At 42.5% G+C, this 27538-nt stretch overlaps 1 protein-coding gene and 1 long non-coding RNA gene across 5 annotated transcripts in view; one reads left to right on the top strand and one right to left on the bottom strand.

The window, feature by feature from the left end:
* Positions 1 to 2850: 2850 nt before the first annotated feature.
* Positions 2851 to 27538, bottom strand: part of LOC115568366 (uncharacterized) — an 87702-nt gene continuing 63014 nt past the window's right edge. Inside the window, exons 2-3 of the long non-coding RNA XR_003981378.1 lie at positions 3221 to 3367; positions 2851 to 3126 (exon numbers count right to left, since the gene is read on the bottom strand). This is a non-coding gene — a long non-coding RNA (uncharacterized LOC115568366). The remainder of the gene's footprint in view (positions 3127 to 3220; positions 3368 to 27538) is intronic.
* frmpd3 (FERM and PDZ domain containing 3) overlaps positions 23793 to 27538 on the top strand; it is a 94749-nt gene continuing 91003 nt past the window's right edge. For 2 of the 4 annotated variants that reach the window (XM_030395584.1, XM_030395578.1), the window contains exon 1: positions 23793 to 24322. The gene's annotated coding sequence lies outside the window, so the exon portion shown is untranslated. Of the gene's footprint in view, positions 24323 to 24578; positions 24662 to 24723; positions 24757 to 27538 lie in introns of those variants that run through there. The other 2 variants (XM_030395580.1, XM_030395579.1) reach the window with 2 other exon arrangements.

Raw genomic sequence — 27538 nt, 5'->3', positions numbered from 1 at the left:
GTGTTGTAGCAGTGGGCCATATGATGATAACGCTATGTTATACGTTTGAGATTTTGTTGTGCTGTTTATACCATGACAGCTATTTTATTTAATCTCACTGTTGAGTGTTTTACATCAATGTGAGGAAGGTATTTAATTCACTGAATTACCAAAACTATTACAGGCTATGTATCAATGATCACATATAATCACATTCAATAACTGGGAGGAGCCAGGATTTAAACCAGTGACTTTCCAATAATTAGACAACACACTCTACCTTCTGAACTACAGCCACCCTTCAGCACTCTGTACACTGCAAGTCACACAGGCTTATAGGTGCATAGTTTATGATAGAAATGCAAACAACTTTTTTTTTAATCTGATATCCAGCAGTGGTTTGTACCTTCAGTCACGTGAACATGTGAAAGTTAAACAAAGCCAATTTCTCTGCTGTTATCGTTACAGATGACCAAAGAACCTACTCAAACATCTTTATACCCTCCCACCATCCAAGGAAGTGAAGTGGATTTACTGTTATTTGAATTGTTCTAAAAACAACTGGAAAACTATTACAGGCTATGTGTCCGCTCACCATTTCACTTTGGACTGCTTTCTCAGTGAGTGCCAGCAACCTGAAGAGCAGGATGTGCTTTAAAACTCAAGCTCAAGGATGGTACATCTTTTGAAGCTGTGAGTTTTGCCATTGCTGTAAACTAGTGTTTATTTTGCAGTTTGACCTGTTGAACTTAGCTGTTAGCATGTTGTGTCTAGTGTCCATTGCAGCACACTTAAGCAGTGTTGTAGTATTAAGTATTAAGGGACAGTCAATAGAAATTGTGTAACACATGTCGTCTTCTCACTGTATCGAGCAGGTCACGGGCCACAACAATAAAATATGATGAATTTCAAGTATGGCACAAGAATAATTGCAATGACATGTGGTAGTCTGGCTCAGTGGTGTATGAAAGTGCATGGATGCAGTTTATAATGTGAGGTTGATGTTAGCTTAAAACAAAATAACATAGCTTAGTGAAGGGAGAAGGGACTACCACTGGCATCTGGGCAGGCAGGCTAACATAAAGCAATGTCTAGGTGATGGTGCCTCAGCTCCACCCAGCCAGGAACCAAGAGGCACACACACACACACTAAACAAACAGGACCAACTCTGGGGCCGTCAGCATAATTCAGCATTCAGACAACCAAAAACAAATTAAGAAACGAAAACATATTTTTCAAATATAGCAGACACCTAAGTCACATAGGGGAAATGAGATATAAAATTACATTTATCCTCAACAGCAAGCCCTCACTGCTATTTAGGTATACCTACACAGAATATGAGCTCACATCAGCTGTCCAGTGTAAGGTACTAGTTATTCACTGAGCACACAACGTTGTCCTCGATGTAAATAGTATGAATATTGAGTGCCACTTTGATTGGAAATTGAATGAAATGATTTGGTGGTGTGTTTTCTATTGGTTTTCTTTTGGGTATTAGAAAAAAAATGGAGGAGATAAGTCCTAGTTTCCAAAACACTTCTAACCAAACAACTACTACTTGAAAAATGCTCATTCAAAGCATTTGATATCACGGAACACTTGTTCTTAGTCTCGTTCAATTAACTTCTTCATTCATTTCTAAGTATTGTTGTGACAGGCTGCCCTCTGTCCTGTCACACTCATTTAGTCACCCGTGACTACATTCGTACCTCGGCTCAGTGACCTTGGATTTATGTTGTCATAGTTAGAGCAACATTGGCCTGAGGGGAAATCCCTTAAGAGTATCAACTAATTCAAGGATGGAAACAGAGTAATAAGTGTCATGTGACATCTCTGTCTTGATGTGAGAGGAACAAAGATCAGAGCCCTGAGGTAAACAGTGCTGGTCCCAGTAGCTTTCCCAGACAGATGGCTCAGTCAGACAAGTTTTCTGTAGACCAACTGAGAGTGTTGGAGGCTGATGGACAGTGACAGGACAGTGACTCTGCCTTTTGGGTCAAGAACCCAAATTTAGGTTGCTATTCTAAGTTGACAGTTGACAACATGAAGAAAACTTAATTTAGAGACAAGTTCAAACTAGTCTGCAGCAATAACTGCTTGTGAAAATGGTGAAGGCCCAAATGCAAGACACAGCGAGGCAGGCAAGGAAAAGAACAAAAAAAGCGAGCTTTACCGATAAGCTCAAATCCAAAGTCCAAAAATCCAAACAGCAGACAAAAAAAGACAGCCAAAAGAAAGTCAAAGAAAAACTAAAGTGAAACAGAAAACTTAGGACAAACCTAAAGCCACAGAATACAAAGAGGGAACAAAGAGGAAACACAAGATAGGGAACAGACACAGGAACACAGGCAGAACAGGAAACACTGACAAACAGATGAACCGACAAAGAGTGAGGGAACAAGAGGCTTAAATACAAACCAAACTAACCAGGAGATGAGGTGCAGGTAGAGATGGACTGGGAACAGGGCAGTGCTAACAGGGCTGATGTGCAACGGGGTGTGGAGGAGCACAGGAACACAAGAGGGACACTGAACACTGGGAACACAAAAGAGCAAGAAGTAGAGAGTGACAACAAGACACAAGACTACAAAATAAAACATAAAATAACTAACCAAAAACCAAAACCATGACACTTTTAACACCAAACAGGAAATCCACCAAACTAAAACCTAGGACCCATGACAGCAACAACATGATTACAAAGTGAAGAAGATATTAAAAGAATAACTTTTCTAAAACTAACTACCATTATTTGACAAATAAATCTTCCACTACCTCTCCCAAGCTTTGTTCTGTGTACTGATTATTGGATGGTTTGGCCTTGGCTGTTACGGTGTGTGGAAGGAGGAGGACCCAAGAGCGGAAGGCTGAGTGAATGAACACAGGCGTTTATTAACAACAGGTCGAAAATGAACAACAGAAAGTGTCCGCAGCTGCAAAAACGGCAGGCAGTAGGCGACAGGAGTAACTGAAGGTGTCCGCGGCGGCTGGCGGCTGGGGTCGGGTAGAAACAAAAGGTGTCCGCGTTGGCTGGCGGCTGTCAGCTGGTAGAAACGAAAGGTGTCCGCGTTGGCTGGCGGCTGGCGGCTGGAGGCTGAGGGCTGGAGACGAGCTCGTGGCAGGCAGGGCGGCGAGGCACCGAGCTGACGAGGGAGACAAGAAACAGAGTCAGGGCAAAATTCTCTTCGTACGAGAACACGTTACCGGGACGTCGAGAACACTGGTGACAAGCTCTACCGATGAGACGGAATTATCTGGCACCGGAGTCGAGTCAGAGCTGGCTTCTTATGGAGCAGGTGATTAGGTGGTGATGGGAACCAGGTGTGGCTCGCTGCGCCTGCCTAAGTGGGTCAGCCCCGCCTCCTGCCACTCTCCACACTGAAACTAGAAACAAACACAGAAAAAGAAGCACAGTGCACACAATCATATGTCCCCGAATAAATCGGGGCAGATCGAGCCATGACATTGGCTCTTCAAATAATTTCTGTTAACAGAATAGATAAACATTGATTAGATAATTTTGCTACAACAGCTCGCAACAAACTAATGTTAATTTGACAAAATTGCTGTCTTTTGAGATAAAGTACACAGTGTGCTCGCAACAGAAAACTCAACATTAAAACTCCTCTTTTATTGGCACAATAATGTCACATCACCATCACCAAAAGTATTCATGCATTGCTACTCTCTGCAGCTGATAGAAAACTGCTTCACAACGCACTGAGGACACAAATACATTTAGCTTGTAGGGGTCAAAAACTAAACGAGTGACCCACAATTATTTTTAAGATATCCAAATTGCGTACTCTTGTTATCACAATTTATATTTATAATATCTTGTTATGTTAATGTAACAGATGTTTTTTTTCTTGACATTGTGATTTAAATGGTGAATAACTGTGGGTGCAATCTCATCACCAAACGTTGATTAATGTAAAATCTAATGTGATTATCAGCCGTGATCTCGACTGACTCACATTTCCGCTCTAATCTGCCTCCAGCGTCACTCCACTATCAGGTCTACTGCAATTGCCTTTCACGAAGGTAACAGCAATTAAACTGAAGTTGTGACCTTGAAAAACCATTAATTTTTTATCTAGAGATAACACGATAATTAAGGCAGGATCTTGAGATGAGAGGAGTTAAAACGCCTGTGGAACAATGGCGGCACACAGGACTGTTGAGGTCGCAGATATTTGGCTGAAACGAGACTCGACTGTCTGCTAACTGAGTGCTTAATGACCAACTTTTTTCCATCGCTGTCTGTGATCTCACCCAAGATCATTTACCTGATTCAAGTCATGAGAAAAGCAATGTATCATCTCCTCGTAATGAGCTGCCTTAATTGCAACTCACGAAAAAACAAAGCTTCACATTATATTTTGATTAAAAAGATTAAATTCTAATGAGGCAATGATGAAGTTAAAAATAACAATGAACAACATCAAAAACATGAAAAATGATGGTTCCTCGGGGCCGTTAATGCACATCACCAATCTGTTTTTCTCATCGCATTAACTGATTGCCTCAGTCATTTTAAGGGGAGCCAAACCACATCTAGTCGCTCCAACTGTGCAGTTACGCAGGTTTCTTTTGGTATCATTCAGGCTGCTGAAGCTGATTCATCCTCTGACAGGAAGTTTAGCCAGCATTTGTACGTCTACAGTGTGCAGAGTGTGAATTCAGCTCTGCAAGAGTGCCAATTGTAATCAGTAATAACCAGACCTCCTGTTGTTCTCACAAAAGGGAGTGGGTGTAAGATTGTTTTGTGTGGGTTCAAAAAGACCCACAAATTGATCTGGGACCCAGGATCCCTTGAGCCCAAGGTTCTGTACTAACATGCCTGCTTTTGTGTCGATCCGTCTTATGTGCTGCTCTTTGACTGGTTGGAGTCCCAAAGGCTATTTTTAGACTTATTCCCACAACAGCCAAGTCCTTGATATGCCTGGGCAAAGGACTATAGGAGGAGATATCTTTCATTGTCTGTTAATGTGGACAGAATGGATTGACTTTTTCGTTCAAAGGACAATGCCCGGAGCCGTATGCTTTTATCGCACTACTGCAGCACAATTGGTTTAACCTAAAACACACACACATACACACAACCACTGCATGATTGTTCTTTCTGAGTTGTGGGATTTGGTGGATGACTGTGAGGGCGTGGAAACAACCCAGTCAGAAACACCACAAATGAACACTTTTTCTTTGTCGACCCCTTTTGTATCCTCACGTAAAAAGGGAGCGTCTGTGCTATGTTGGAAGCCAGTCGTTCAGGTTCGCAGACTCCATTTCTAAACTATCATCAGCTACTGTTGCCTCTACTATCCACAGGTTTGTAAAGGCAACTGAGAGAGACTGAGAAGGTGATTTTTCACATCACATATGGCCTATAAAAGTGCATGTGAATTACTACAAATTGTTGATTAGAGCCCATTCAAAGGTGCAATATGTAAGAGTTGACCACCTGTCAAATTCATACTCTAAACAAATTGGAGATAGCATATCACAAGAAAGTTGGGGTGTCAGCACAGTCCTAATGTAGCAAACATATGAGTCAATGATGTCTTATCATAACAGTAGCTACTTTTAGCATTAGCGTTAGCATTAGCAGGTATAAACTTGTGAAGAAACAGTGAAGAAACATTGCGAGTTCTGCAGCAAACTTCAGGACTTCAGGAGCTTCCTCCAAATGTGGACTGCAACACAATTATAAACTCCTGTTTTGCTTTTATTTATTTTTAACTTCTTTCCTTCGACACTGAATGTTGTTTCTGGGTTATGTTGTCTGTGCTATGCTAGATGTTTTGTTACGATTGTTGTTAGGAATAAAGCAAAAGCTTTGCTATATACATAGCTCGTGTCTATTATTGCATGTTAGCCTAACGCTAAGTAGCTAGCTGACATCATGATACAAGCTTTACAGCAAAGCTCCAGTTCACTGTCAGCAGAATAAAGAGCTATAAATGTCATATTGCATCTCTCGTTCCTTATTAGGCTGCTGAGTTAATATTTGCGGGCCGTAAAGAAGACTACAAAATGAGGGTAGGGTCAATACATTCAGAGGTACATGCACAATTGGCTCAATGCGATCTGGAAAATATAATCAAGATGCGCAAAGAGTGGCAAAGGGGTTTTACTGTGACTCTAAAGTACTCTAATGTGTTACTTTTCGCAGTAAAAAGTAATGTAACTAGTTTTTAATGGCACTAATCTTGTAACATAATTCGTTATTTTCAAAAGTGAAGTTACCCAACACTGATCTACATAATCAATTTTATGAGATAAATACTGTTATTATAATGTTCATTAGAGACCATGTTAGAATGTATAGATGGCATCTTGCAGACTCACTGAACTCATATCAAATAGCTGTTGTGTCTTAAAACAAATGGCAGAAGTCATTAAAAAGCTCATATGGTTTGCTTTGAAATCCACAAATCCACTACACAGAGCAGCATATGTGCAATTGTCATGCTCCACTCCTATGAATCTCAAGAGTTAATTATTCAAGTTCATAAAAATTAATTCAAGTTTTGTTTGTTTTTTACAAAAGCTTTGTTATATCAAGATAACAAAATAATTAACTCCTGATCTTGAGACGATGACATTTAACAAAATATCTTAAGCACGTTCTCATGTCGTGGTCAAATGTCATGTTTTGTTTCTAATATGTGCTGTTGTTATTCTGAAATCTGTCTGTGAACCAAATTTCACACGCTAAATTACAAAATAATGAGCTAATTTGAATTAGACTGAATACAAGTAATTTGAACCTAACTAATCTGAGCTGAATTGAATTGACTTAATTAAATTCTGACTTGATTTGAACACAGCTGCACTGGAAAGAAAGATGCAGGCAGTACTATTGTCAGAAAAATTTAAGACATGATCTTGATCAAAGTGCAGGAAAATGTCTACACTAGAAAGAAATAATGTGCATACATGACATCTCTCAGACATCCTTATGCAGTATAAGACTCTTGAATCTGGATATTTTGTCAACATGACCACCTCAGTTTTTAAGGTGGAGTGTTTTTAGCATTCATGATACGAACCAAATTTATAAGTGAAATAAATTGGTAAATTTATCAAGATCAAATTAATATGCTACACTTATGTCCTGGACCTTTATTGGCGAAGATGTCAACTTCAGAATAATTGATAATGAACTGCTCAGTAACAACTTCTGATGGCTGCTCCCATCTCATCATAGTCCTACAGTATGAGAGCTCCAGTTTGCCATTTAATAATCGGAGTGCAAAGTTTCCGTCCAAAACGAGAGGGAAATAAATGTGCTTTTTGAAGCTCAGGATTATATTATATGAAAGGAGATGAAAATCAGCCCCTCGTGCTTGGTATTTTTCTCAGAGATGCCCTTCTTTACATCTAGAGTGGAAAAACTGGATGACAGTGCAGTTCTTTTTTAACTCTTTTTCATTCTTTATTTTGTCTGTGTGCTCTCGCTTCAGGCTCTCTCTCTCTTACCATAATCACAACAGTCAATATGTCATTAGGCGTACAGCCGGATGTCATGTCAGTTCAGCCTAGGGTCAACGCCGATATTAACTGTCTTATTTCTCATTCTGTTTTCATTGCTCAGCCACTCATGAAATTCAAACGATGCACGATACTGCCGACGCCGGGCTGTGTAACACCTGACCCCGGGAAATGATGAGGAGGATGAAGACCGACATCTGTATGTAAATCTTCAGTGCACATTTGACCGCTGAAGGACACGATGGCGCCATTATCTCGCAGCGCTGCATCTCTGTGTGTGTGTGGTAGTGTGTGTGTATGCAGTATGTACCGTATGTATGGGCCATATAGCTCTGTAAACCGCAGGAATCAGAAGGGATCAAATGGTTAATTGACTGTTAAGCCCCCATGCTGTCAAGATCAAACACTTTCAAGTCTTATGATCACAATCAGCACCTTCTTCATGCAAAGCTGCCAGATCCTCTCTGGCAAGGTCACCGCCGATAGAACTTTGGATTTGTCAGGATTTGTCGTGTTTCCGCGTTGACCTGCGCGCCTCATATCAGAGCTGGTGTTAGTGTGTGCGAAACTCAACAGACTGTGTGATAATGGAGACAGTACTTTTATTCTAATCCTCTGTTGTCATGGTGAGGCCTTGTGGAAATGTTGCTATGATTCACTGAAAAATTAGACATCCAAAATGTTTGTGTTCATCGTTTGCAAGAACTAAAAGTACTACTTTGTGATAATGTGCAATGATGCTTAAGATTACAGGCACCAAATTACAGGCTGTAATTAGTGTAAATATTGCAATATTGCACAGATGAAGAATGAATAAAAGACTGAAGCCCACTGAAAATAAGCAGTACGGAATTGGATTTTAGATAGAACCTTAATTTACACTGTACTGCAAGTACTTTTGAATGATCCATATGAAATAAATATGAGGTACAAAGTAATCGTAACAATGAAAAGAAATATAAGGTTCTAACATAAAATATGATGACCTTCATAATGTATTTACCTGGAAGGATTAAAACCAAATTAGCTACAGAAATATTGTATTGTTCCTCAATTATTCTAATGTTATCCAAAATACCATTATGCAATATGTATCTCAGGGAGAGTTATAAAGCTTAAGAACCACAGAGCTTAAAGTGAAAAGATCTACTCACTGTGTGCACTTTGTCATCTGTTGTAAAATTGACATAATTTGTTTTCTGCATAATAGTGGCTGCTGTGCAGACTGCACTGGCTAATTATACTGGCACTAGTTCTATTTGGTAAATTCTGTGAATAGTAGGTTAACAAGGGAAAGAAAGAAAGAAAGAAAGAAAGAAAGAATGAAAGAATGAAAGAAAGAACGAAAGAACAAAAAAAGAAAGAAAGAAAGAAAGAAAGAAAGACATTTTTAAAAAAATAAGTCCCTGAACTCCCCTTTAGATGTTGTGCCTCGGGTGGCATAGCGGCCCATAGAGCGTCCAACCCACTAGTTGTTCGAGATCACCAGTCCTACTATGTTGGTATGAGTGTGTCCCTGGGTTTCTTCTATTAAACCACTTGTACACCACAATTTAGTGTTTATGCCAGATTTTGAGATACCAGCTAAAATAGGTGAGTGACTTCTTCCCCTTTCCCACTTTGCTGCTTTTTTCCCCCTGGCACGTAATTTTTATCATCAAGAACACGCACAGAGTTCAGTAGAAAGCAGCAGATCATTAACATTAGACTTCATCCTTAGGACGTTTCAAAGTTGACCATGTGTCTGAAAAGGGCTGAAAATTAGGGTGTAGGCCTGGGGGTTGTGTTTACATCACCGCTGACCGGAGCCGAGCCGATAAACACCTGTGACTGCTGCAGAGTAATATGACCCGGGGTGTTATAGGTTTATTGACCAGTGTAAAGAGAATATAAGGGCAGGCTGGCAAGAACGGGACAAGTTAGCATCACATACAACCTTTATTTCATGAATCGCCCACGGGACCTGATACAGAGAGTGTAGCAAAGAGGACTGTCAGTGTACGTAAAAGACTAAAATGTGAAAGTGCTGTTACTGTGTGACATTAAAGATCAAAGAAGTACTTTATCTTACAGCCTAACACTGTTATAGGAGCTTCATCCCATATCTCATACTGTCACTGAAAAGTACTGTCCATTACCTCAGTTGACATAGCTACACATGCATTGCCTTTTGAAAAGAGCGGGTAATTAAAACATGGATAAAATGAGAATGCCATTGGTTAGTGATGAATAGCTACATGTTTTGTCCTCTTTAACTCATTTTGATCCGGTAACAAAGCTGGACATGAAAGCTCTTATGGTTTCTCTGTAGCATCAACGCTGATCGTCAGATGGACCACAAAACTACCCGTCCGTAGTATTTTATCATCTATCATGTTAATTCTGATTTCATTTTCAATATCATCAGGTACAAAAAACATACAAAGAATCATGCTTCTCACCTATCACATGATATGTACGTACCACTTCATCCCAATCACAATAACAACAAAATACCGTCAAGAGTAAAAATACAAGAACAACAATTATGATCAATTGTACTTATATTAGCCAACGGAGTAAGTGTGACTTGTACCATTTCACAGCTCTTGTCAAACCAGCACGGAAAACGACAGTGCAAATTCAATACAAAGAAAATACAAAAAAAAAATACATACCTCACATAATTTAAAATGAATTATATTCAACAGTAATTTCACTGAAATATCAATACTGTGACCATTTTCCTGTTTTACTGCCTATACTAAAAATATTACAGTACCCATAGAATATTAAAAAGCCTACAGTGTCATTTAGTTTAATGTGCCTCTTAAACACCAAGTAATTATACCTCTACCCCCCGACGTCTTCTTCCTCTGTTCCTGCATGTTTGTCCGACTGCTTATTTTTTGTTTCCACATATATATATATTTACAATTGTGCTTTTATTGGCAGGCTGTTATCTAAAGTGTTGCAGAACACTTTTGTATTCTTCTACTAAATATTTCTCACTTTTATCCATCAGGCTTTCTCGTACTGCGTTCCAGTTCTGATCGCACAAACACTCTTGGCTGCACAAACTTCATTCGACTTGATGAATACCACCTGTAAAAGTGCACATGTGCGTTGGTGAGACTTGATTGGCATAATCAGCGCCGTTGAACCGCTGCGTAAGGCTGCCTGTTGTTCTCCATTTGTGACATCATTTCAATTAGAAAAATGAGGAAAACTGAAGAGTGTGAAGATGATGTGCACAGTGAGGTCCTTGTCCTGCTGTTGTTAATGAGCAGATGAAAACAAAACAAACTGCACTGTCACTGGTGGCATTTAGTGAAAAAATGTAAAGTAAATATCACAACAGCTGTCAGCCTGCATCATCACCAGAGGTGGGACAAAGTCATTGTTTTGCAAGTCACAAGTAAGTCTCAAATCTTTGCCCTAAAGTCCTGAGTCAAGTCCCGAGTCAAGACAGGCAAGTCCTGAGTCAAGTCCAAAGTCAAGACTGACAAGTCTCAAGTCAAGTACCAAGTCCTGCAGTTTGAGTTTCGAGTCCTTTCAAGTCCTTTTAACCACAGACTAATATATTTACGCAGATCATGTATGATTTTAAAAATCTGTATTCATTTATTAAAACAAGTGCAATTGAAATTGCAGAGGAAAAAAAAATAGTGCTGACATTGCACTTCCTAATTGCACTATTAACCAGTCATTTTTAACATTTAACTCATTCCTTTACAGAATAAACACATTTGAAAAAACAAGTGCAACTGTACTTATTTGTAAAAAAGTGCTAACATTGTAATTCCATGGCATATTGCATTTTAACTAGTTCCACAGCAGTTTCTGTCCTATCCTTATCTCATCTCATACTGTCTGTGTGTTTATGTGTGCATGTGTACACATGAGAAACATAAATACATGAACATAACAATGAACAGGGTTGTGCTTTTTATATGTCAGGGCCCTATGCTGCATTGCATTTGCAAAAGACCAAATTGGCCAAAAGTCTGTCAGTCATTTGTGCACGATGGGGACGTAGTATGATGCCACCATGGCTGAAAACTCGCTCCACTGGAGCACTGGAGGCAGGCACTGCCAAGACTCTAATGGCCACTCGGAACAGTGAAGGAAGAGTCTTCATGTTCAATGCCCAGAACAAAAGGGCATTCTGTCCTTCGGCTATGTCAAGGTAGTGACTTAGCTGTAGTGCTGGATTAGTCCCAACATCCTTCTTCTGTCTCTTATGGTATGCAGCAAACAGCCCTTCTCCTTCTCTAAGGTCCTATTGCTCTTCTTCATCAACAAGAGGCACAGGTTGCTCAGTCTCCGCAGCATCTTGCAGGATCAATTCTGGCAAAACATGTAAAAACAATAGCAGAAAAAAAACGAGACCTTATTACCATTTGTGTTGGTGATGCAGTCTGTTAGACTGAAATACTTAATTATTGTTGCAGTCAATTAGATCAGATTATGAGGAAAAAAGTTACATTAGACTCAGTAACATTTACCTTTAACTTGTTGTGCCACCTCTGCCTTGACGTCACGACTGACCAGCACATGGGGCTCCACCCACAACAGAGAAAAGGCTGGATCCAAGGCAGCTGCTTTGAGGTAGACTGGATCTGAAAAGGGGGCAGTGATCCCATCTTGTTTCCTGGCCATTTTCACGTTGATGAAGATTCCAAGAAATCTTTTGTTCAGGGATGCCTGGAGACTTCTGACCAGGCCGCTCAGGAAACAGACTTGAGGCTTCAGCTTCTCAAGGTGGTGGTTGAGGGACAAGATGGATGGAACAACAGCACTGATTGTGATGACCTTCTCCCCCTGTGTCAAATCAGTTGCTTCTCCAAATGGCTTCAAGATGTCCACCAACTCCTTCAACAGATTCCACTCCCGTGCTGTGAATGACAACTCCCTGTGCCCAGCCTTTTCTAGAACAGCACAGAGCTTTAGATGATTGCACTGGAGAACTGCATTCACTTGCCTCAGTGTTGAGTTCCATCTTGTGTTGACTGCAGCAGGGATGCCTTTCTGTTCCCCAAATTCAGCATCAAACACATCTTTGAATGTTGTGCTTGTGTGCAGCAGTGAGCTGAGTTTTGATAACTTCGAAAGAGAAGGAGATACAACTTTTGTTTCTTTCAAACCGTCTCCAACCACCAGCTGAAGAGTGTGCGCAAAATACTGCAAGCGCTGTTTCTTGCCATAGCAACATCTACTGTTTGCTGATCTTCCAGGGTTAAGTCACACCAGAGCTCAGGGTCATCAAGATGATCTCTGTCATCGTCATCCTCTTGTTCACTGGGGAAGCACACAGTGAATGCTTTTCGCATGTTAGCAGCATTGTCACTAATAATGTAGTCCAGTTTAGCTTTAATGTTGTATTCATCACATATTGCCTCAAATTGGTCACAGATTCTTTCAGCTGTGTGTGAGCCTTTGAAGCGCTCACAGGCCAAGAGATTGGACTTGAGCTGTATCCTCTCTGCCTCTTTGTCTATCCAGTGCACAGTGACACCGAGAAATCCCCTCATCTTTCGGTCAGACCAAATGTCCACAGTGACTGAAACATGGTCAGTGTTGCTCAATTGAGTTTTTAATTTTGAACGTCTTTCTTCAGCGAGGTTCTCTGTTTTTGATGTCAGTGTTCTGCGACACACTGGGCTGTACTTGCTGTCAAGTACTGTCAGAAAGTGCCGAAAACTCTTATTTTCCACAATAGACAGGGGCAAGTTGCAATCAATAATCAAGTCAGACAGTATTGCATTGGTGATAGCTTTCTGCTGTGGATGACTCATACTGTAATGCCCGACACGATTGTCCAGGAACTGCGAGATTGAAGGCTGTTGTGGTTCATTTGTGATGCTTTTGTTCATCAGGTATTTTTGAAATCTGTAAGAGGTAAGCATATTAAACAGTCAGAAAATCTCTTATAGCCACAAATGAATTGTACTGAAACTACTCTTTATTACTCATAATTAATGTATTACTCATAAATTGTATTGTGTGTGTGTGTGTGTGTGTGTGTGTGTGTGTGTGTGTGTGTGTGTGTGTGTGTGCAACGTTACAGTTGCTGCTATAGCAGATTGCAGCACTGGTCATGTATTTGACTTGCAAAAAAAAACGTATTTCGGGTTGAAGGGATAGTTGGGGATGTGGGGGTTGTATGAGGGACTACACAGAAGATGGTGGTCAGTCACACTCACAATACAGAGAAGCAGACAGCCTACCAACAAACAACTTTAGGCTTTACATTGCTGTGGACGGGGTCAGCAGCTAAACGTATTTAAGCCACCTCAAAGAGGCAAACTTAATAAAATCAATGTCAGTTTAAGTGTAAGCCATACAAAGAATATTTTCATTGCTTTATCTTGCCGTCAAGACAGCCCATTCTGTCAAGAAACTTAAGTTATATCGCTTGTTAATTCGCTGTCTCCAGCCCACCAGCAATTTTATCTTGCAGCACGGAGACCAGCAACTCACGTGTGTTGCGAGGTAAACAACAAGCAGTGTAACTTCGTTTGCCTGTCGGAAAGCTAGCTAAAACGGTACACATATTCTTAATATAGTGTACATTTAAACTGACCTTTATTTTCTTACATTTGTCTTTTTGTAGGTGGCTAAAATACGTGTTGCTGCTGACCGCCGTCTACTGTGTGTGATACATTGACTTACGTTATGTATCAGTACCTCATACAACTCTTCAAAAATCACATAACAAAAGTATGAACAAGGTAGTGAACTCGCAGTGGACGCAACAGATTACCGTGTTTGCAATATAACGTTAGCAGTGAGTTTACAGCCTCATTGATTTAACGTTAACTACACAGCAAATAAAAGTTACTTAGCCAATAAACGTTAGCTTACATTCAAAACTTACCGTTCTTTGTGCAACTTCAAATGTCGAATGAAGTTGGATGTTGTTGCGTCTCCGTCTGTAATCTTCGACCCGCATGTTTTGCATACTGCAATTCGTTTTTTGTTGACCACCTCGTAGTTTTTATACCCGAACGAAACTATCTTTGGTATCATTTTTTCAAACTGGCGCGTTGTTTGACAGCTCCTCTTCATTGGCTGTCCTGCAATTTGATTGGATGGATGCTGTCGGATGAAAACAACGTGGATCTAATTTGATTGGATGTTGTGCCGACAGCACATACACGCACAGACACACACGTACACAATGAAAGATACAGAGTGCTTCTAAATAACTTTTTAGGGCCTTTTTGGGGAAAGTTGCAAGTCTTGTCAAGTCAAAAGGCTCAAGTCCAAGTGAAGTCACGAGTCATTGATGTTAAAGTCTAAGTCGAGTTGCAAGTCTCTTTACATTTTGTCAAGTCGAGTCTGAAGTCATCAAATTCATGACTCGAGTCTGACTCGAGTCCAAGTCATGTGACTCGAGTCCACACCTCTGATCATCACAGAACTGCTCTGAGAAAAAAAGAAAAGCAAAGAAAAGAAAAGGTGACCAAAGAATTCCCTGGAGCAGAGTGGTCCGTGTCCAAAATGGCGGATGGTCGAATTGACCTGATGTCACACCAATGAACGACAGCACACATGTCGTTACAGGTGATGTCACACCTCTAGTAGAAATGTTGAATGTTAGAATGTTCCTAACAACTGCTGACTTGTGGAGGATCCAAAATACCTTTGACAATATGTCATTTTATATGAAGTTTGACTTTTCATTTTTGTTTCATCCAACAAGTTGTCAAATTTACCAGATGTATAGAGTTGTATACCATATTGGACCTCCAGTGCATACACATGACTTTGAGCTCAAAGGATCTGTTCTTCCACCCCAAATTTATAAAAGAGTGGCCTTTAAGGGAATTCAAACCTGGTATTATCACCTGTCACAAGTGGACAGCTTTAAGGCCAGCAGTTCAGTGGATCTCACATCCCCGCTCTGTATGCATATATACACGTACATCACTGGAACAAACAGGTATGATGTTTTTTACACAAAGACAGGGATATCTCCATATAAAACATTTGTCGAAATAACAAGAATCCTCCATAATCCAGACTGTATGAGTCCCTTCATGTTGGCAGACTCTGCGAACACACCCAGCGGCCAGCCTGTACAGTCTCCAACCTCAAAGTCCCAGCTGAGTCCCTGAGTGAAAGCCCATGGAGCACAAAACACAGAAGTAATCTTTAATCCTGTCTGTGTTCTGAGGAAGCTGCTGTCTCTCCCCACATCTCACAGCGGTCAGATGTTCAGACATGACAAGGTGCAGACGGGCTGCGTTTTGATCCAGACTCACAGGAGTGTAGGAGGCCATCTCATTCATCTTATCCCAGATGTTAAAGGTCAGGTTGCCCAGGTGTTTGGCCACATCTACCAGGACTCCTGATGGCGGCTCTGGGTCATCCTGCGGGGAGCTCGGCTGGACTCTTTCCACTGCAGCCTTATAGTTGTGCAGGAATAAGACGTCTTCAGCTCTCAGATCCATCTCTGTCTGAAAGAGCTGCTATCTCTCTGCTCAGAGCCTTAATCTTCTCCCTCATCGTCTGACTCTTCTGCTCCTCTTCCTCCCACAGGGCAGAGATCCTGGCCTCCTCTTCCTCCTCTACAAACTGATCAATCTGCCGCTCTGTGTGTCGCGCCTGGACCTTTATGGGTTACGCTGCTTGATTACACTTCAGTTTAACTTTCTCAAAAGCTCCTCTTTGTCCTGTAAGACGTCAGAGATCTCTGGGGCTCTTCTCTGTGATCCGATGCGGCTTCTTCGACGGGTCTGAATCTCTGGTCTGTGTGTATTTTTTAAATCTCTGCATTTTTTGACAAACTGGCTGCTGATGGCCCAGACAGAAGAATTTAAGTTTCTCAGAGTGCAGCGAGCCTCTGAATCTCGGCCCCGTAAGAACGCCTCACACAGATTATTTAATGCAAAGTCTAAAGACGGCTCTTCCTTTGAAAATCTTCTTTTACAGAGTGGACACTGGTGTGTTTGCTTCTCCCTTCACCAGCTCTTCAGACAGCCTTCACAGAAGCTGTGGCAACATGACAGCAGGACAGGCTTCTCAAAGATTTCACAGCGGACAGGCCAGCTGAGATTCCTTTCTGACAGGGAAGCCATTTTGTCTGAGTGAAGCTGAAAAAGCGGCAGAGTCAGATTCAGTGTGTGGCATGTCAGCAGGTTAAAGTAACACTGTTGTCGTTCTTCTCCTGCAGATGTACTTGGAGGAAATTGTTGTTTTGTTGTGAAGGTGAATCTTCTTTTTGTCTCTCTTGAGTGACTCTTTTTTCTGGTGTGTCTCAGGTGAGTCGGCTGAGGAGTGGAGCTTGGTCAGACCTGCTCTGTGTAATACTGAAGCTTAACACACAGCAGTGTGTTTCACTCCAAAGTGTTCTGTCAGCGCTCGGGGACGAATGTGGATTGATTGTATACAGAGAAACTCTCGATCATTTGCTTGTTCAAATAGATGCATATTCATATCTAACGCATAATTCAAATGAAGTATTCTCCTTTGAAATATCTGGACCTTCTCTCATACGTCCTGCCCTAACAGTCTTCTGAACCGGCCCGAGCTCTTGGATCAGTGACGGGATTGTTGAATTGTCATATTATTTATGCCTTTGGCAAAAGACAATACAATTTGCGCCAGGTCTGTGTTCTCCAGAGAGAACAATGTTTGAAGGTTTGTTTTTATTTTCTATCACACGGACAATTTTCAATGTAATGCTTCAGTTATCATTTCTATAAACAAATTAGACATTTGCGGGGAACCTTTCTGAGGCAGGTTTTCTGCCTGAGGGACTTCCACTTTGGCATGTGCACAAAAAATAATAACAAAGCCTTCGCTGGCCGACATGCTGCGCACCTTTAGGTCCCATTTGTATATTTTTATTAAATCTGTTGATTCCAGCCAACATAAGATTCTTGGTTTAAACTGATGTCAGCTGTGGTTTGTTTAATGGGCTGGGTTGCTTTTCAGAATAGAGTTGGGGAACTTCAACAAAGACACAACTTAGTTACAGACGTGCTGTGCTGACAAGGACCCTGTTAAATGGGGAAGTTTGACAGTCACCCAGCACGGACGTTGAGGCTGATTTACCCACTGCCCTCACTGGAGACAGACAGAGCCAGTTGGAGGCTGCAATTAAAGCAACAGACTATGCTGCTGTTAGAGAGACACTTTAAGTGCTGCTTGGATCAGGGACAGGTCTTGGATCACCTCAGTGCCAGCCTTTCTGCTTGTATGCAAGCTTGGGGATGTTTGCCTCTGTCGTGAGCCAGTTTATCAAGGATGCGTTCGTGGACTACAGGGAAGCGGCAAGTTGTGGTGCTTCCAGGCTTGACTGTTTCACAGAGACACAAAGACACAGAACACCATCTGTCCAGACTGTGTCAGACTGCTGGCTGACAGAAAGCTGTTGACAAGGTGATGGTGTTTCTGCCACAGACCTCTGGTTTGGTCCATGGTGTAGCTTTTGAATTCAGCCTTCAGCACTGCCAAGCTTAAATCCACTGGGGCACACAAGAGGCAGAAACTGTGACATAAAGTTATTTCTCATCTACTACTTGTCCACCTACTTATTGTAAGCAGCTTCAGGAGCACCTACTTTGTGTCAGCACTGCTTCCTCCTTTGTTTTTTGTTCCCCCTTTGATGACCTGTGGCAGGTCACATCTGCGGCTTCTAATTAATGTTAAGTCCTCGAGTAATTGATTCAACTTGTCTGTGTTCTCCGCAGCTGGTGCCTCTACGCCACCAAAGATTATTTGGGAGGGAAGATCCTCCACTGTGTAACGCCGCTGTGCAATCACAAGTAGACCGAATGTTTCTGCTGTTCAAACACGCAAACACAACTTTATTTATGTCGCTCATGTTCTCCCAGGTGGAGGCACAATGTGATGCACAGAGCACAAGCTAAAAAAAAAAAAAACAAGCTAAAAGAGTGACTTCCCTCGAGCAGATCGTGTCATGACAATTTTAAAACACATTTCTAACCAGGACCTCCAATACTTGGATGGAGTAGCTTGTGAAAATCGGTGTGCCAGATTTAGTGGTCAGGTTATCATATCACCATTTTGGTAAATGTCAGTTGAATTGGGTCGGCCTAAAGAACTCGCATCCGCGAAAACCTTATAGGACATCCTCAGATCATCATTGCTGAGTCTTGGAGAAACCAAGGATGAAGTTCCTTTTAGGGTTGGGCGGTAAAACGTTATACCGCAGGGTCTTAAAAATAGCAACGGTATCACTTTCAATACCGTCATTTAAAAAAAATGCAATGCACTTATATAGGAGATGAGGATTAAATATTAAATATAATTTATTTAATGCCTAAAAATGATTCTATGTCCAGGACCACTTATGTGTGGTTGTCATCACGTGACAGCTTGGAGAAACAGAGAGACAGAGAGAGAGAGAGGGAGAAAGATGGCAAGTCGCGCACCGTGTGACCTGGTCTCAAAGAACAACATGACTTCTGCAGTTTGGCAGTATTTCGAGCAAATAAGTGAAGGGAGAGGCGGTAAATACTGAGGAGGCAATTTGTAAATTGCGCAATAAAAAGGTGACCGCGAGGGATGGAAACACCTCTAACCTAAGGACGCATCTCCGAATCAACCTCCCAGTCACTGCTGCGAGGATGCATTTGGCCCAGAGTTCACTCGATGCAACAGTTTCTACACCTCCCGCTGATACCGCTGCAGGACCAACAACAACTAGGTCCACCGCCAGTTATACGCAACTGACGATAATGGGGGCCTTCAGGGAAGCAACAAAGTACAAAAGGGACAGTGTCCGTTGGAAAACCTGTAATGATGCAGTGACAAAATACTCGGCGAAGGAAATGGTCTCTTTCCACACGGTGGAAAAAATGTCCCTTAAGGACATGGTAAAGGTCCTAGATGCCCAGTACGAGCTGCCTGGATGGAAACTTTTCTCACAAACAGCCATCCCACATATATAAAATAAAGTTAGAGACAAGGTTCAAGTGCTGCTGTTAGAGGCAGACAGTTATTCCTTAACAACTGACATGTGATCGTCAGTTAACATGACACCATATATGTCCCTGACTGTCCACACCATTAAACCTAGACCTGAGTGGAAACTGGAATCTAAATGCCTCCAAACAATGTATTTTCCTGAGAGTCATATGGCGGACAATCGTGCTGCTGCACTCAGAGCTGCACTTCATGACTGGCAACTTGACGAGAAAAAAATTTCAGCCATAACCACTGACAACGCTGCCAACATTTCTGCCGCAATCAGGTCCCTGCATTGGCCGTGGCTTAACTGCTTCGGTCACAATCTAAACTTGGCTGTCACGAATGCATTGCATGACCAGAGGCAAAAAAACGAGGACTATATCGTAATATTGTCGGGGCCTTTTCACACAGCTGGCAACGTAAGAGTGAACTCCACAAGAAGCAAGTGGAGTTGGGAAGCATACATTTGTATCTGAATGTCTGAATCTATTAAGGTTAGATGACGTAACTAAGAATAGAATGGAATAATATACATTAATGGGCTTGTTTATTTATTTATTTATTTATTTATTCATTTATTCGCTTATTCATTCATTCATTCATTTATCCATCGGCAGGACTGCACAACTCGCTGGGGCTCCAAACTGGCAATGGTGGCCCTCGAGCAGGCCCAAGTGATCAGACACGTCCTGTCTGATGACAGAAGGAGCAGCCTGTCCCTGACCTGGCAGGACATGGACGTCTTGAAAGCTGTTCACGATGCACTGAAACCAGTCGGTGACTTCACTGGTATTTTGTCAGGAGAAAATTACGCGACCAGTTCCTCTATCCTCCCCGTACTCCAGCTCTGCCGGGACAATATGTTGGCTGTGTCAGAAAACAACCTCCAGCTACCAAAGTCAATAAAAAATTGAATTCTAAAAAAGCTGGAGGCAAAGTATGAATCCGATTCAGTGCGCACATTTATGCGAAAATTTCCTCGACCCTTATTGCCATGGAGGATATGAGACTGATGGCAACGCATTGGCTGAGATCGTGAGCTTAGAGGGGCAAGCGCCAGCAGGTCCAGTGGCCATCTGAGTGGAAGAGGGAGAGGCGCAACCCGAACCCCTACGAAAAAAGATGACTCTGGGAAGTCTCCTGCAAAAACAAGCTGATGTAGTGGCAGATCCCGTCCGCACCATAGAGGACGGAGCTAGAGCGGAAATAACAGCCTACTGTTTGGAGCCCGTTATTCAAGGACGAGGAACCACTTCTCTGGTGGAAATGTGCTGCCGGGCGTTTTCCCCAGATGTCGCAAGTGGCCGAAAGTACCTGTGCGTCTGTGTCACAAGATCACCATCAGAGCGGGCACATTGAGTTGTCAGACTTTTATAAGCTGCTATTTGTTCCTAATAAAAGTTGTTAATATTGTGCATGTTATGTTGTTACTGTTTAAGTATTAGTGTTTGGTATTCAGTTTCTGAACAGTGTAGGCACAAGCCAACAGTTTGGTGACGCCGTCTGAGCCTTACATCATAATTTTTAATTAGTCAAGGTAATAACACATACCTTGGTAAAATAGGGAGGAGGTTTGATGGTATCAAATTTTGGATACCGCCCAACTCTAGTTCCTTTACACCGTGAAGTTGTGCGTTGTTTAACAGAATTATTTAGTTCATTTTCTCTGCTTATGCTGGCTGATGTTTTGCATTTACCTCCACCTATCCAAGGTTTTAGTAAGGAATTATGTGTGTAGCATTCACAGGTGATTTGGCAGAACTCTTTATAATTGCCTTTATTATAAATGCAAATTACATTCCAACTTTGCTGACGAATAGAAAGTGAAAAACCTCTATCTTCTTCTATCTGTCTGCATCTTTTTTGATGACTTTATTACCTCCGCCAAGGAGGTTTTGTTTTCACCCCTGTCCATTTGTTTGTTGTGCGGTTGGTTTGTCGGCAAAATTACAGAAAAATTACTGAACAGATTTTCATGAAACTTGGAAGGAGGATGAGACTTGGCCCAGAATAAACTCCATTAACTTTTGATGCAGATCCAGATGGGAAAGGAAAGGTCCTGAAATGCTTTCACATTCTTTAACATTGCGTTTTTCAACATTTTTCTTTAATTTCTCAGGGAATAATTTGTGGATCTTGATGAAAAAAATCTGAAAAAAATCAATTTTACAACCTGGCATCCCAAAGGTGATTTTATTACCTAATTACTGATCTTTAAGGATTCAGTAAATGGTTGGTTTACCATAAATAAAGCCTCTAAAACCCCTGAGAAAAGCTCCTTCTAACCTCCACCTAGCCTGATTCTTCCTAGGCTTCAGTTTCTCCTCCACTTGGAACAGCAGCGTACTGTGGCATTAGTGTGCATTGCACGTTAACACAGGACTTCTGTGACTGCTGTAGCACATCTGTGTGTGTGAGGCCAGGTGATGTGTGTGTGAACGTAGGTACCAGTGCATTTGTAATCCAGAGGTCTGCCAGAAGTGTAGGAACGAGAGGGAATTACCATCTGTTCGTCCTCTGCCAACATCCAGCGCAGTACTAACCGTCTCCCTCATGCATAATTACCCTCACACTCACTCCATGCGGCTGATTCTTCTTCATGAGATTGCCTCAGACGTTGCCTCGGCTCACTCTTAAAGCTTGATTTAGCAGCAGATTACAGAGTTGGATTAACTCCGCCGGGAGTCAGGAATCGCCTTCAAAAGCGGACCCCAGGTCAGTGGAGGACTGTTACCCCTGAAGGATCAGGTCTGGATTCAGTGAGGCTATGTTAAGCTCTGCTGTGGGATGAATGACAATGTGCACATTGTGAATTAATTCTAAACTGTTGTTAATCACTTCCTTCACGCGCTTGACCTCCTTTTCATGTTTTAAGTGGTTTCCATAATTTAAATTTGCTATAGCAGGTATAAAATCCACTGTTTTTGGTTGTGATTAGTCACACAGTCATATCTGGCAGAATCAGTGAGTTTTTAAGACATAAAGCTGTTTATTATCAAGAAATTATAGACAGAAATTAGCGTGGAGCTCTTTTGACTGTCCGTTCACACTGCCAGCATGGCATGGTGTGAGTGTGCAGGCCTGAGTCCTACAAGGAGAGATTCTTTCACTGCTCACAGAGGGTATGTCTCGTCTGTCTAGACATTTTAGTTTGCAGAAACGCTGGGAGAGTGTCGATAGCCCTCTCTGTCAGGTTGACAGGGGTAAGCGCTTCTTTTTCTCTGCTGTTTCTACATGAATCCTAAATTCAAGCCGAACAGAGAAACTCGCCTAATTCAAAGCCAGAAACACACAGAGAGCAGTAGATGGAAGACGGATCAAGCCGAAGACAAAGACAGAACTAAAGGGGATGCAAAGATAAGGAAAGACTTATCTAAGGAAGGACGAAAACAAGAAACGATGAAGGGGAGGTTTAGTATTCTCCTCGTGTGCTTTGTAAATGTCCCTGCCGATTTTTTATTTTTTTCATCAGATACGGAATGTATTAGTGACTGCATTCCCCTCTATCTCTCTCTGTCCTTCACCCTATTTCTTTCTCTGTCAATTTCGAAAGCCTTTCTTCCTATCTCCAGATCTCCATTCTTCTCGGTTTTATCCCTTTCTGTCTCTCTTTTTAATTCTTCAGGCAGTCAAAGCAGAGCAGATGTCATGCTCGGAGAACAAAACAGAACGCGCTGTCAGTGAAACTGAGCCACGGCATTGCTCGTGCCTTTTCGCTTCCCGTCTCTCTCTTTCTAATCAAATGGTTCACCTGCCTTTTGGGTTGTGTTTGGAGGGGTTTCTCACTGTAAGGGATTTCATATGTACCCTCCTCTCCTCTCCAGAGGATCCTCTGCAGTGTTGAGGTGTGATATATCATTCCCCTGGGCATTCAGGGAGGCAGGTATCCTGTTAAGGCTGTAGGTTCCCTGGGCTGTTGATACACCGATAGCCTGAGGAGATTCTCTGCCGCTATTTACGAGTTTCCTTATTCTGTGTATGCTTGGCAGTGTGTGTATGAGTGCAGATAACAGGCAGTAAAGTTCTCAGAGAGATGTTAAAAACATGCTCATTATCATACAAAAGACTTAACACATACTAACACACTAAACATGCAACATATGCAAAGCGCGTCCTCTGCTAATGTACCTCTTTCTCTCTTGTTGAGTGTCTCTCACACACACACACGCACACACACACACACGTGTACAGGGTATGGATGACTCATTAACTCTGCCATTGCCATGCATCCCTAATTAAATTGATACCGATAGATGGAGCAGGAGGCGATAACAACCTTTCCTATGCTCTTGCTCGCCACACTCCCTCCTCCGCTCCCACACACACCCATCTCTCTCTCTCTCTCTCTCTCTCTCTCTCTCTCTCCCTCTCTCCCTCTCTCTCTCTCCCTCTCTCACACTGCCTCAGCATCCTCGAGCCACCGGCAGCACAAACAGTGAGGGGAAGAGACTGTTTTTCTCACACAGCATCAGAGTGGGAAAAAAAACACACACATACTCATTCACACACATGCACGGGGAGAAAACGGAGGTGGACTGAGGCTCCAGCTGTAGCATGTCCACTGGCCGCAGTCAGACATGTAGGAGGAGGAGGTGCTCTGCTCGCCGTTCCATGTCCGCTTCAGCCCTCTAAGCACCTCCCATCCCCCCCGAACACTCGCTCCCTGGCTCTGCGGTTGCTGAGGGGCTGGCTGGAATGACCCGGGAGAGCGGGAGACACAAGGAGATGTGCTAGACGGGGGCTGCTTGCAGGGAGGACTCTCTGATCCTTGATCCCTCCTCTTCTCCAGGCTGGCAGATACAAGGCAGACCTCTGATCTGCCCCACAGATGCATGCCCATATAGGAGGGCATGTCTGTGTAGACCGAGGGTCTTCATCAAGCTTGGCCACAGTGAGGACCACCACAGAGACGTGCAGGTAAGAGCCACCACAGCTGGGGCTGCTCTGCTGGATTTTCATCTAGATTGATCTGCGCAGATGTGCAGGGATCAGCTAATGTGTCGTCTGAGATATATATATCACTTTCTTCTTTGGTTCTCATCTGTAGGTTTGATCATTTACTGAAGCTTTTGCTGTTTGTGTGTGTGTGTGTGTCTTATATGCGCTTGGCTGCTATGCTGCTCTGCTGCATGGCCATTGATTATAAGGGAGATGGGTCTGTGGATGAGCGCCGTGGCAGCATGATAATGGAATATGTCTCCTGGAGGACATGGTCCGATATCCATCAGACGTCTGGGGAATGTCAGGGGGAATGAAGTAGGTACAACAGGGAGGTAGCAGGAGAGAGAGAGAAAAGAACGGAGGCTGACGGAGACGTAGAGTGAAAGTCTGTGGCATTTCATCTAATTTATGTGAGTACCATATCCGGGCTTTTGCTGTGTTTTGAGGGGTGACCATTTGGCTTTTCTTTTCCTCAGAGCTTCATTTGTAATTCATATATTCGTGCCACACGCCACATTTGGCCAGTTTTTCAATTAAAGTCGAAAGGCTGAATTTCACGGTGTGTCAGGGTTGCTGAAAAAATGCCATGGAGGAGTTTGAAGACAGGGTGCTCACTGTAGCTGGAGAGCAGGAAGAGAGGGAGCCCATGGGTGTGAGTGTAACACCAAGCCAAGCAGGGTTGGAAGTTGGGGTATAAGCCCGGGGAGAGACAGGGAAATTGATTTGCTACATAATTAGACGGAACAGAACATGCTACTAAAGATGTTATGTTGCAGTTGAGACTTTCCCCTGCAGAAAAAGGGAAAAGGTCAGTTTACTACCCCTGCAAAACAGAGGATTTCTCCCCCCAAACCCTCCTCTAAGCCTCATTAGATGACTCTAAAATGGTTACAGTGTTTTTCTCCTTCTGTGGATGTCAATGACAGGCAGCGGCAGCCCCAAAGTGCATTTCAAAGATTGGCCCTGGGTAGATGTGCTTATTCAGAGGTGCCTGTGGGGGAGAGGGATGAGCTGTCCAGTGCCGTTGCATGGAGCATACATCACTGAACGTAGGGGCCATGGACCCAGGAGGAATCAACAGATGGAAAGCCATTACTTAGATGACCAGGCTCCTCTGATCTGATCATGAGGCTGTGCGAGCCATGGAGACAGAGAGGGCAGGAGCAAATGGAGGGAAAGACACTGGTAGAGCAGCGAGGAAGGGCTGTCAGTCAGAAGAGGAGAGCGCACTCTCGTCAATGCCATGATTAATGCTGGAGGTATTCAGCATATGCCAAAATAAAAAAAAATATCAATATTTCCCATTATACAGCGTGTTTCAGAGTGGATGGCGGCTGATTTAGAGGTTGATTTTAAAAGCCATTCGGCAAACATCTATCTAGGTGCCACTCAGCCCGACCCTGGCTGGGCTGGCTTGTGATGGAGTGGATGTCTGAGGTTGATTGCAGAAAAATGCATGTGTGGGTCGATTGTGGGAGTTTTTACGGCAGTAAATATAAACACAGGCATCAGTGGACTAAAAGAAAAGTTATCACCGACTTTTGCTTCTGAAGTAACATTTAATTATTGATAGTCTGAGTTTTTCTGATCAAAAGCACACTATGGGCCCCGAAATCATTTCTGTGATCTTGCTCCACATTGTACTTTCACAGGCAGCAGCTATTTTATCATCCCTGTCAACTTGTGCTTAGTCATTAGAGAGAGCAGAACAGCCCCGGGGTTGTAGGCTTGAAACAAATTAATGCAACTTGTGGTGCAGCCTTTGCCCCAAGTGCACAAACAGACACCGACCTCTCATAATGTGGCTCATTGAGACGTCCTGAATACCAGGAACTACCATGAGAAACACCAAGTCCGGACACGCTTTGAAAATATCCAATCAAAATAGCGTCATCAAAGTAGAGAGGTCTGATGCACATGTGAGCAGAGGCAGTTGGCCAGGCTGGCGGCTCTGCAGAGGCACATAAAAGCACATTATAAAAATCAGACTTGGCACTCAATAAAAACCTACAGATTACACCAATTACAGTGGAGGGCATTTAAATGAGGGGAAACAACGCGCATTATTTCAGTCGCGCAAACACTTTACGCTGCTGGTTTAGCACGAGTGGATAGCTCTGTTTGCAAGACACGTGAACACAGTCAGAGATGCACATGAACGCACGCACACACACACACACACACACACCAACTGCTTTCCCCTGCTGGAGTTGATTTTAAATCCAAAGCACTGATCCATCTTCTGTCTTGTTAGGCTGAATTATTTTTGTCTGGATTTTAGAGTTCTGCAGGATGCAGTACACAATAAGTGGAGAATTATGAGGCTTTGTTAAAGGGTAACTCCACCTATTCTCCTCATTAAAGTGTGTCTACAGGTCTTGAGGAGAACTACTACATATATGAAAAAAGGAGCATCAAGCCTTTTGTGGCTCCAGAAGAAGCTTCATCATGTAATGTGATAAATTGCCCCTAACGATGTCACTCAGTGGCTAGGTTGCATTGTGGTTAGTGTAGGCTCCGGGTTTTATAGAGGAAGAAGAATGCATGGAACAAAAAATGTGACATCTCTGGTTCTGCTGTATCGATTTTGATTGTTTGTGTTTAAACTGTCCATCATGAGGCCAATATAACCTGGGGCCAACATTACCCACAATGCAACCTTGCAAATTTATCGAATTACATCCAGCTTCTGTGTAAACACATTTTAATGTGGAGTTACACTTAAGTATTTTATATCTTCAATATTATCAATAAAACTCCCCCCAAAAAGAGCAATCAAAACCACCAATGGAAGTGCTGTCTGTGCCACCACAGTCCCATGTTGCTAATGCCTCTTTGCCATTTAACACCATTGGCACACGTTCACTGTAATTTCAGTGAGCATAGGTAGTGTAGTTCATTTCCTTCAGTGTAAATTGGAGCCATAACCTTGTGCACACTAAGTGATGTCTGCTGGAAATATAGCCATGGAGTCATGTCAGGATAAAGTTCGCTGGCCATTATTCATCATAATGTAGGACTGTGTCAATCAATGCATGGGTTCTTGACGGAGTGCAGAGACATGCGGCTGCAGGCTGTGGCTATAGCGAAAGTTATGCTGTCGCAAATTCATCATTGGCTGTGGTCTCTTCAGGGAATTTGTTGATGCTACTGAAAAAACTGAATAACAACAAAGTTATCTCTTGAAATGTT

The sequence above is a fragment of the Sparus aurata genome, chromosome 18, assembly GCF_900880675.1.
Source record: "Sparus aurata chromosome 18, fSpaAur1.1, whole genome shotgun sequence".
Taxonomy (NCBI): Eukaryota; Metazoa; Chordata; class Actinopteri; order Spariformes; family Sparidae; genus Sparus; species Sparus aurata.
Note: the sequence above shows the minus strand (reverse complement) of the source record. Positions and strands in the feature narration are given on the sequence as shown.